Source organism: Elaeis guineensis, chromosome 3, assembly GCF_000442705.2.
Source record: "Elaeis guineensis isolate ETL-2024a chromosome 3, EG11, whole genome shotgun sequence".
Lineage (NCBI taxonomy): Eukaryota > Viridiplantae > Streptophyta > Magnoliopsida > Arecales > Arecaceae > Elaeis > Elaeis guineensis.
In genome coordinates, this window is record NC_025995.2 from 7,539,196 (window position 1) to 7,550,170 (window position 10,975).

The window sequence follows — 10,975 nt, forward strand, 5'->3', positions numbered from 1 at the left end:
AGACGTCCCCTTTTTGGATCTTAGAGAGAAGCAATTTTATGTTGGTGTCAAGGGTTGGTGCCATAAATTATTGATGGTTTCTTTCTTTTTCTCTCAAGTTTGTTGAGAGTTAATTACAACTACTTCTTGATTATTATTCTTCTTAATTAGTTGAGCAATCAAGAAAGATTTTTGTCTTTTTCAAGAATCAAGAAAGAAAGATCAAAAGGGTTCACAACTTTATCCCTATTCAGGCTTGGTTCAAGCCCATTCAGACTTTCAGTTCAAGCAAGAAGGATTAAGAGGAGTCTATCCAGATCGGCTCTATAGATATCCGTAGAGACAGGATGCTTGTGCTGCTGATTCAAAGCCTGTTCAATCTCAGATCTAGGGATTGAATCGGATTCAACCCTAGTTATAGGTTTTAGGCAAAAGAAAAATGATTCAGATGTGTGAATTGATCACAGACTTTTGCTTATTCATTCTAAAATCAGTTTATGTTAATTTCAGTATATAAACTAGATCTATAGGTACTTTCATAAGATGATATATGTTTAAATTAAAAATATTTTAATCTAATTTTTTATTATATTTTAGATTTAAAAAAATTTTAAAATCTACATGCACTAATACCTATAGAAAATCTAATAGATTGGGCCATTGCATTCCATCCTAAAATTAAAATCGGAATGAGACTTCTTCCAACCAAATGGTTGGAATAGGAGTCATCCATTCCCATTTCAATTCTAAACCTCCACTCCCCCCAAACAAGCACACCCTCAATGGTGAAGTCATCAAGGGTCTGTGCTTTTATACCAAATCTAGATTGATAATTTATATCGAACTCTCCAAGATCAATGGCCTACTTGGCTAAGCAACTAGAAATTTTTAATCTATGTAATACTTGCTTCAATGGTTGACCAATTATGATGATAATAATGTGATTTTAAAAATATGGTCACAACCTTCGAGCTATGATAAGTATAAGCTATTTTTCTCATTCTTGGGTATCTTATCTCAACATCTGAAGTAATTTGTTCACATAATAGATAGGCTTCTAGTTTTTGATCTCTTTCCTAACAAGAATTGAGTTAACTACTATAAGGGAGATGGCCATGTAGAAGTATAGATTCTTCCCAATCTCGAATTTGGTGAGAAGTGGTGGAGACTGAGGTTTTGCTTTAGCTTATCAAACACCAATTGGCATCCCTCGGTCTATTCGAAATTTCTCACATTTATTAGGATCTTGAAGAGAAAGTTCCACTTTTTTTGATCGACTGAATGATACTTACGACTTACATTTAACTTATGCATCATAAAAAAAAAATTTATATTTGGTAGCCGACCTGTTACGAAGGATCCGGTACCATATGGTGCAACAGAAAAAAAAAAGAAACACAATAAGAAACACAATATAAATACGTGGATCGACCTCAAGCTTACCTCCACAGGGTGTTCAAGCTTCATTATGAGAGAATAAAGTACAATCAATACAAAAAAAACTCACCACTCAGTCATTGTACAAGAGTCTCTTAATAGTAAGCTCCAAAATCTTTACAAAAGTTTTTTAAAATCTCTCTTGAAGTCTTTCTACACCTCCAGGATATCACCAGCTTTCCAACGCAACTGACAGCTCATCAATCGAATTTTTATAGACTCTAGAAACATCAAAATACTGTTATACTAGGAAACAGAGTCTCAATTAAGCCTAGAGTTATTCGTGGCCATCCGATCGTGACCGGCTCACATCAGAGCCGTCTGATCGTGCACATCAGGGCCACCAATCACCTAATCAAGCTTGAAATCAACCTCAGCCATTCGATCACGATCGACTATGATCTGGATCGTCGGATCTTGCAGAAAATATCTTGAATCATGTGTGGACCGCATGTTCGGTCCATGTGACTCCCATGGACCGCCAGCACCACACGGTCCACGGTGGACTGCGTAGGAGCGTTGGGCCTGGGCGCCTATGCAAGCTGGGCCGGCCTGCGTGCATCCCCGCATTGGGCCCACTGTGTGCTGGGCCATGAACACACGTGCATCTCCATCGGGTCCAGCCATGCCGCCATTGGCCTCCACCGCTTTGTGCATCGTGCGATCCATTCTGATCTTCTTTCATACGTATTTTCTTTGTTTGGACTTCATTTGAGCTATTCTTGGACTCGTTGGACTCCATTCATCATCCTGGACCTCGTTGTGGGCTCAATATGGATCGAATCTTGAGATATATTTTTTAACAATCTTCATCTCGACTCAATATTCGATCTATACCTATCTCTGAGAGCCTGTGATCCATCTCACCCTCACGCCCTTGGGTATGCCTGCTGTCTCATAGATGGACAAATATGAAAGTCGAGCCAAGCCGCTCGATCCTACCTCTATCATGGGCTGTATCCACTCTGATCAAAGATCTGCTCGGGGTATCATCCTGTGGTAATAGAAATCTCATCCTGTGATGTCGCCTCTTATCCTCCCAAGTCTCTCGTCTAGTTACCGACCACCTCCATCTGGAGCTCCACCTCGCTTTGAGCTCTTTCTGACTTCTGAAGCTCCACCTCGTATTGGACTCCCCATCAGATAGTAATATCCTCTCGTCCTCTTCTTCTCCTCCAGAACAATCCTATCACTGCACAACACCTTTAGGATTCCTCCATCAACTATCATCCTGTAGCCTCTCGAATCTAGTCTACTTAGTGAGATAAGATTCTGTCTGAAATCAGATATGTATCGGACCTCTTTCAATCTCCTCACTACACCATCATGTGTCCTCCAACTGACCGTCCCGATGTCTCTGATCGCACAGCTCAATCTATCCGATAGATAAACAATGCCCATTGCTCTTCAGAGAGTCAAACTGCTCCTCTCTGCAATATATATGATAGGTGCATACAGAAACTAAAATTTATTGCTGAAAAGAAGTAGATACCTCATCAGATATCTCTAGGACATCATCCTCTGACTCGCTACTGACCGTCGCTGCAGTAGTCCTTATCCGAGCCCTGAGTTGAGGGCAATCTCTGATTAGATGTCCCCACTCGTCATACTGATAATATCTGATCTTGTCCAAGTCTCTCATCCTAGACTTGGACCGCCCTTGCCGCAATCTTCTGTTGCTCTATATGCTGCCTCCTACTCCTCCAAAAATCATCAAAGTTGAGCTGCCACCCCCTGAGCTTGAAGCTGGGTTCTCTCTCCTAAGAATCTCATTCTGGAGAATCACTGCGGTGACTTTGTCCATCTTGATGGTGCTCTTTCTTACTAAAAGAGTAATCATCAAGGACTCATATGGAGGGAGAAGCAATGCTAATAAGACCAATGCCCTGGTCTTCTCCTCAACTTTCTCACCAACGCTGAGGAGGTCGATGAGGATCTTCTAGAAGTGGCTGACATACTCCTGCACGCTCTATCCCTCAATCATCCATAGCTGATAGAACTATCTCCAGAGAAAGAGGGTGTTGGTGAGAGACTTCGCCATGTACAACTCCTTGAGCTTCGACAACAGCATCATTGAGGAAGTCTCACCAAGCATATAGATCACTACCTCATCTGTTAGGTACAAGCGGATCATACTCACCGCTTGTATCTGGAGCCACTTCCAATCCTGCACCTTGATGGTGGTCGACTTCTCCTCGCACAAGAGAGCATTGATCAACTCTTATTGGATGAGCACATCTTTCACCCTCACCTGTCATAAAGAGAAATTGCTCTTTTCATCAAATCTGTTGATCTTCATCTTGATTGTGCTTATCTTCTCTATCTTCTATCTCGATCACCACCACTGCAACCTATGCTCTGGTACCACCTTGTTCTGATATCAATTGTTGCGAAGGATCCGGTACCACATGGTGCAGTAGAAAGAAAGAAGAAATAAAATAAAATTTATTGTATAAATACGTAGATCAGCTTTAAGCCTACCTTTACAGGGTGTGCAAGCTTCACTATGAGAGAATAAAATATAATCAATATAAGAGAAACTCACCACTCAATGCTTGTACAAGAGTCTTTCAATAAGAAGCCTTAAAATCCTTACAAAAGCTCTCTAAAATCTCTCTTGAAGCCTTTCTATATTTTCAGGATGTATCAGCTTTCCAACACAACTGACAACTCATCAATCGGAGTTTTATAAACTCCAAAAATTTCAAAATACTGTTACACTAAGAAACAGAATCCCAATCAAGCCTAGAATTATCCATGACCATCCAATCATGATTAGCTCACACCAGAGCCATCCGATCACGCACATTCGGGCCATCGATCACCTGATCAAGTCTGAAATCAACCTCAGCCATCTGATCGTGATTGGCTATGATCCGGGCCGTCAGATCGTGCAAAAAATATCCTAAACCATGTGTGGACCGCGTGTTTGGTCCACGCGGCTCCCATGGACCGCCAGTGCCCTACGGTCCATAATGGACCGTGCAGGACCGCTGGGCTTGGCACCCACGCACGGGCCGGTGTTGGGCCTGCCCGTGTGTTGGGCAGCATGTGTGCATCTCCATCGGGCCCGATCGCGCTGCCGCCAGTCTGCCGCTGGCCTTCGCCGCTTCTTGCACCGTGCTGTCTGCTCCGATCTTCTTTTGCCCGTATTTTCTCTGTTTGGATTATTTTTGGGCTCGTTGGAATCCGTTCGTTGTGCTAGACCTCGCTGTGGGCTCATGTGGACTGAATCTTGAGACGTATTTTTTAATATGACCAAGCGAATAGAACGATGTTGGAGTGGAGGAACTAGATGAGTTGATTCTTTGTTTTCTCATTGGGAAACGAGCTAATTTGGATTGCTCGACTATTTTTCCCATCAAAAAGTAGGATGGAGATAAGTTCCTCAATTAGTTCTCTATGCTATTCCTTCTACTCATATCAGATGTCCAGACCTCCGATTGGTGACATCTCTAGCAATTTTTCATTTCTCCTAAGGGTGGCTACATAGCACTGCCAAGCCACTACCTACTCAACTCTAACTTTGCCTACTCTGCCACTGATGGAGAATCACATCATCAAGTGATAGGTGGACACCATAGCTCACATCATGTATAATCCAGACTGACCAAAAATTATGTTGTATGCTAAGAAGACCTTGATGACTAAGAAGTCTAGCATGAGGGCTGCCTATTGAGGTTCTTGGCCAGTTGTAACTGGAAGGATGATTACTCCCTCCACTAATAGAAGGTCTCCAAAGAAACCAATCAAAGGAGAGTCAATTCTCTTAAGCCAACCTATTAGTAGATTCACTTTTTGTAATACCTCATAGAATAAGATATTCACGGAGCTTTCGTTGTCGACCAAAACCATCTATACATCATAATTAGCTATTGCAAAAGAAATTACAACTGCATCATCATAAGGGATCTGTATACCACCCAGATCAACATCCAAGAAAGATATATATCTTATGCAGATCTTGGTCTCTTTGGAGCAAAGTCTCCAATTTGAGCTACTCAAGCATAATTCTTCTAGGCCGATGAACTCAACCCTCATGCTATGGGTCCTCTCGAGATTGTGTTAATGACCCTTGCCGTGGGTCGATGGTTTTCCAATTTCTCAAGGGAGGGCCTATCCCACAATTCTCTTTCTTCCCAACAATGGTTTTCTAAGTATTGCCCAAGATATCCTTGATAGATAAATACTTCGATCTCATCTTTCAAGTGAATGCACTCTTAAGTGCTGTGTCAGTAATCCTTATGGAACTGATAACACTTCCAAAAATTCTTGATGTTTGAAGGAGTCTCCATCCTCTTCGGCTATCATAAATACGTTGACATTCTATCTCCATTAAGATTTGGATCCTTGGTGTATTTAGAGAAGTAAACTTGCCAAACCCTGGTGGTATGCTCCTCAATTATGGGCAATTGTCTCCTTCACATCTAGACCTTTTTGTCAACTCTTCTCCATCCTCTTGACCCCTCGATGTACTTCTTAGCTCCTGATAGCAATGTGGTTACATCCTTGAGAATCCTCTTTTTCAAGGAGAAGTAGAAGTGATAGAATTTCAACATGCCCATTGATGCTAATATTGCAGTCTTGTCATCCAAGTTATGAATCTCCAACATCTCCATGTTGAAATGATTGATGTAACTTCTGAGGGACTCATCTTACCTCTACTTCACTGCGAATAGGCTAGTGGAGTCCTTATCCCTCAAGCTTCTTACAAAGTGAGCCATGAACTATCAGCTGAACTGATCAAAAGAATGAATAGATCCGAGACAAAGTAGCTTCCTGCTTTCCTCAAGGTGGTTGGGAAAGTTTGGCATAAGACTATATCGGTGGTCAGCTGTAGCATTATAAGAGCCTTAAAGCTCTCAAGGTGGTCCGTCAAGTTTGAGCCATCATCGTACATCTCGAACGGGGAATCTTGAATCTCCTTGGTGGTGGCTCATCCGTAATTGCCTTAGAAAAAGGTGGATCGATGGTAATCTCCAGATCTTCTCCTTGGTCAGCATGTCTTTCTCTTAAGGCTTCGATTTTGAGGTTCATTTCCTCGATTATTTGATTGTGGCTGGCCTCTTGCAGAGCCTTTTCGATTGGAGGGATTCCAAGTCTCTCAAACTAGAATCCATTTGGAATGATCACCAGAGAGGTCATCCTCTTGGAGACAACTTGAGTTTTTGGGGCAGTAACCAACATTTTGTACCGGGCAGACTTGTCGATCTAGATGCACTATGGTCCTTATCCGATTCAGGTGTCATACATCATGAACCATCTTCATCAAATTCTATATTTGTTGGATGAGTAGATTAAACTGGTTTGTCGTTACTGCCTCAGGAGTTAGTTATAGAGTAAGAGACCGCATAGGCTAGGCTAGGAATCGTGGGACTCCTATTGGGGCTGATTGATGGAGTGATGATTGTTTTATCTGGACTTCATCTCTCTGAGCTCTCTAGAGAAATCTCAAAAGAAAAGAATCCTTCCCCATACTCCAACCTGGTATATTCAAAATCTGACCTGATAGATAGAGAGGTGAGTTACTTTGCTTGGTGGAGTTGGAGAAGCATAGCACGGCATTAGAGTTGATATATAGCTATAAACAATAATTGGGGGGTTGCCAAAATATATTCGATGAGAGTCCTCTGATGTTCAAAACAGATAGAGTTTCAAGAAGAAACATGATGGATGAAAAAGAGAGAAGTTTGTAAGTATGATGTTAGAAATTTTCTTCGTTATATTCGGGGGTCTCTTGTACCTAATATTTATACAAATGAAGATGTGAATCTGTGCGATTAGGACCGCGAGGATATTCATTTTCTACCATATTGTGGTGCAGCACTTTTTTTATATGCTGGTTATGATTTTTCTTTTTGGATGAATTGAGACCGCGTCGGGTTATTACCCATTGATGATTATTCCTAGATTTGATCAAATGTTGATTATTAGCAAATATCTTTTGCCCTTTCACTATTTTTATCTTCGGTCCATTACCAGTTTTCTTTTCCTAATTCACAGGTCTCATTTTGTTCCGCGACTACCGCGCCGGGTCGGTGCTTGCCCGACAGTCTTTTATTATGGTTTTTCCCGCAACGGGCTTGTATGGGGCCCACAGCCTCCGCGCATCCCGCAAAAAGGATGCTCGGTCCACACTCAAGGACAAGCACGCGAAAGGCCAAATTCTAGCCACTGGTTTGAAAAATCTAAATGGTTGACTCAAGTCAATACCTTTCCTCTTCTTTAGGAGAAGTGCTCGGCCGTCGTCGTGCACTTCCTCAGCGACTTGCCTGCCCACGGGATAAAGCACGCGGTGAGTGCGATTTTGGCCACAGGTGCGTCTGAAAATTCCGATATTAGAGTGAAGTTGTAATTTCCGTAATATTTTTGCCTTCTCCTTGCTTTGTCAGATCTTGTGTTCTTCATGATTCTGCCCTCGGAAAAGGCGGGATTTGTGATACTCTTGTTTAAAATAAATACAGATTAATTTGGGCATTTCTATTCTATAAATCAAATTAGTATCATGATTTTGTGATTTTTGGTTTCCAACTGTTTATGTGTTATGGGTCGCAGATCCAAAAAAAAATAGCAAATAACCTATTGTACCAAAAAAATGTTTGAGTTGAAATAATGCATGTTCCCTTAGAACAAAAAAAAAAAAAAAAAAAGAAAAAAAAAAAAATAAGCCCCAGCCTTATGCTACTTGCCAAATTAGAAAATTAATAAATCAATACTGATTATATTAATAAATCAATACTGATTTGATATGATAATAGAGGACAGTAGGCTATAAATAGATGAAACCTGGCACTCAGGCCCGTTGCATGACATGACGATGCATCCCGTTGGTACCTTAGAATATATGCTAGGTCAATAGATCTGAACCAAATACTTAATAACAATATATTAAAAAATAAGATAAGCAAAATATTTCATAAATAATGAGTGTCCAAAATACAGGGCTCAATACATTTGATATCAAATATAGAATCTATCACCTTTTTCAAAATTCTAAATCGTGTAAAGCTTGGCATTTTACAATCCAGAAAGGAGATAAAATACTGATATGAGCTATTAGCTCGTTAAAAATCCCCCACATATGCACACCAATATAAATAAAATAATAATTTTAATAAATATATAATTTTAAAAAAAATAATAAGACTCATAACAATAATTTATCAATAATCTAGTGATAATAATTATTTAATATATCTAATATATATCTCACATATAAACAATACCAACATCCATATCGAGATTTTTTTTTACCATATCTCTAAAATAGCAGTTTTAATATGCAATTATATATTACCAGATTAATAGTTCTATTATTTAATTATTTTTAATATGCATGATTAATTTCTAGCATTTGCACTGCTCACGATCATGCTCCAATCCATAACTAGCTAACCATAGTACTACACTCCTACCTATAGTGAGGCCATCCACAATACTGTAATTAGTCCAATGGCCTTAGTTTTAGACCTTTCAATTATACCTTCTTTTTATAGGTTATTTATGTATGATATGTTTACTGCAATTAAGAATAATTTAATATCATAAGAAATCAATATAAATGGTACTATAATCTTTGCCATATTATACTCACTAGCACATGATACATATGCATATATGAAATATCCATAGTTACACGTATAGGTGATTATGCATAGGGATCTATTAAGTGTGTCTTGAGGTTCCATGACCTATCCTGCTACATATTTTAGTTCGACAAATTTGGAGAAAAAACTTGAATGGAAATGATTTTGTGATATACATCCTCTTTCACCTCATTTTAGGAAATTAGAGATAGAATGTATTAGGATTAGGATTTTGTTGAGAACAGTTCTGTTCTTATACTCCATTTTGTCCAGTAATTTTGTTATTGTACTCTATTTTTATTATAGTTGAATCTTTGCTCTATTTTTGTTCATTGACATAGACCGCTAAACCATGCAAATTTGTGCATGTTGTAATTTTGCTTTCTCTCTTTTCAAACCTCTTTAATCTTCTTTATTTTGAGCTCTAAGTATCCTATTTGATCAACATTGATAACCTCTATTGGTAGCATAACATGTCAACTCAATCCATAGGCCAACCTAACCAATTTCACTAATTTAAATAATTAATTGATGATTTCTAGTCTTCTAAATTCCAAAAATCTGGTTCCTCAACCCTATTCCTTAGCCTAAGTTTTCTGCAACCTAATCTCAATAGTTAAATTAAGGAACTAATGGATTAGATTTTACCTTAACTAGTGGGTTCAGGGAGACCTTATGCCAATCCTCTCCACATCTGAATTATTATTCACCTACATAGTTAGATAGACACTAGATTACAAAAATAGAGAAGAGCACCATAACAAAAAATAATATCCTTGATTAATGAAAAAATCATCATGATGCTCATCATGAAAAGTGCGCACTAGAGGTACACAGTGACAAAAGACATGTTCTATCACTCAATATATATTTCTAGTGATGAAAATATTTTTGTCACCAAATACTAAAATATTTTAGTGGCACTTTCTTTTGTCATAAGAATTTAGAAATATTCATCACCATATAATTTTTTTTCGCCACCAAAGGATACCCTTTTGTGATGTAAACAAACTCATCATGAAAGAGGTTATAGTTTTTGTGATGAAATTATTTATCACAAAAAGTAGAAAAACTTTGTCAATAAAGGGTATGTCTTCATCACTAAAAAAATTTAGACTTAATTATGCAAAAAATATTTAACTTTTTTAGAGTTTTTAGTTTTATCCTAAAATCTTATTTAATACAATCAAATCATAGAATTTTCAGATTGTTTCAATTTGGACCTTGGCTCTAACTTCTATTGTCCTATCGTAATGGTGTTATCACTTAGCTTGTTTATATGGTATCAAGTTGCTTATGTGGTAAGAAAATAATAAAAAAAATCAATAAAAAGAATAAGGCAATAGCCTATAAATCTAATCTTCCTTATAAGCTCTTAATCCACTTGAGCCCTCCGTCCCAGATGTAAAGCTTTGAACGCCATTTGCATCAGACGGGAGCTGCGGGCAAAGAAGATATGTATTAAGGGTGACTCAATGACTGTTATCAGCTAAATTCGAGATGACACGAGACAACTGGAGGCTCATCTGCTACTCCGTGCTATCTAGGCTTCCATCCGAGAGTTTATCAATATGTCGGTTCGTCATGTCTTCCGTAAGGCCAACAATGCGACAGACTAGGTTGCTTCTTTTGTCACTGAGCATTTTGAAGGAGACTAGATTTGGCGACACAGCCCGAGGTACCCATTCGCCTTGCAGGATATTTTGTACTTTGATTTGATAAGGTGTACTCGCATCAGAGTTGCATGATTCCCTACCTATATCAAAAAAAAAAGAGAGAGAGAGGATTCCTCCCATTGATGAGAGATGAGTAGAATGGTGAAGTTGTGATGAAAGGAGGTTGGAGGAGATAAGTTGCATTAGCTTCATAGTTTATCAAACCAAAAATGAAAACTCTTCCTTTTAATCCAAAGAGATGGAAAGGAGAGAGGATATAGATCCAGAGGAAGAGGATTTTTTTAGTCTTTCCATTGG

At 38.9% G+C, this 10,975-nt stretch overlaps 1 long non-coding RNA gene across 1 annotated transcript in view; it reads left to right on the plus strand.

Moving 5' to 3' along the window:
- Positions 1–10,975, plus strand: part of LOC109505634 (uncharacterized) — a 48,027-nt gene that overhangs the window by 26,694 nt on the left and 10,358 nt on the right. Inside the window, exon 2 of the long non-coding RNA XR_002164224.3 lies at positions 7,420–7,733. This is a non-coding gene — a long non-coding RNA (uncharacterized lncRNA). The remainder of the gene's footprint in view (positions 1–7,419; positions 7,734–10,975) is intronic.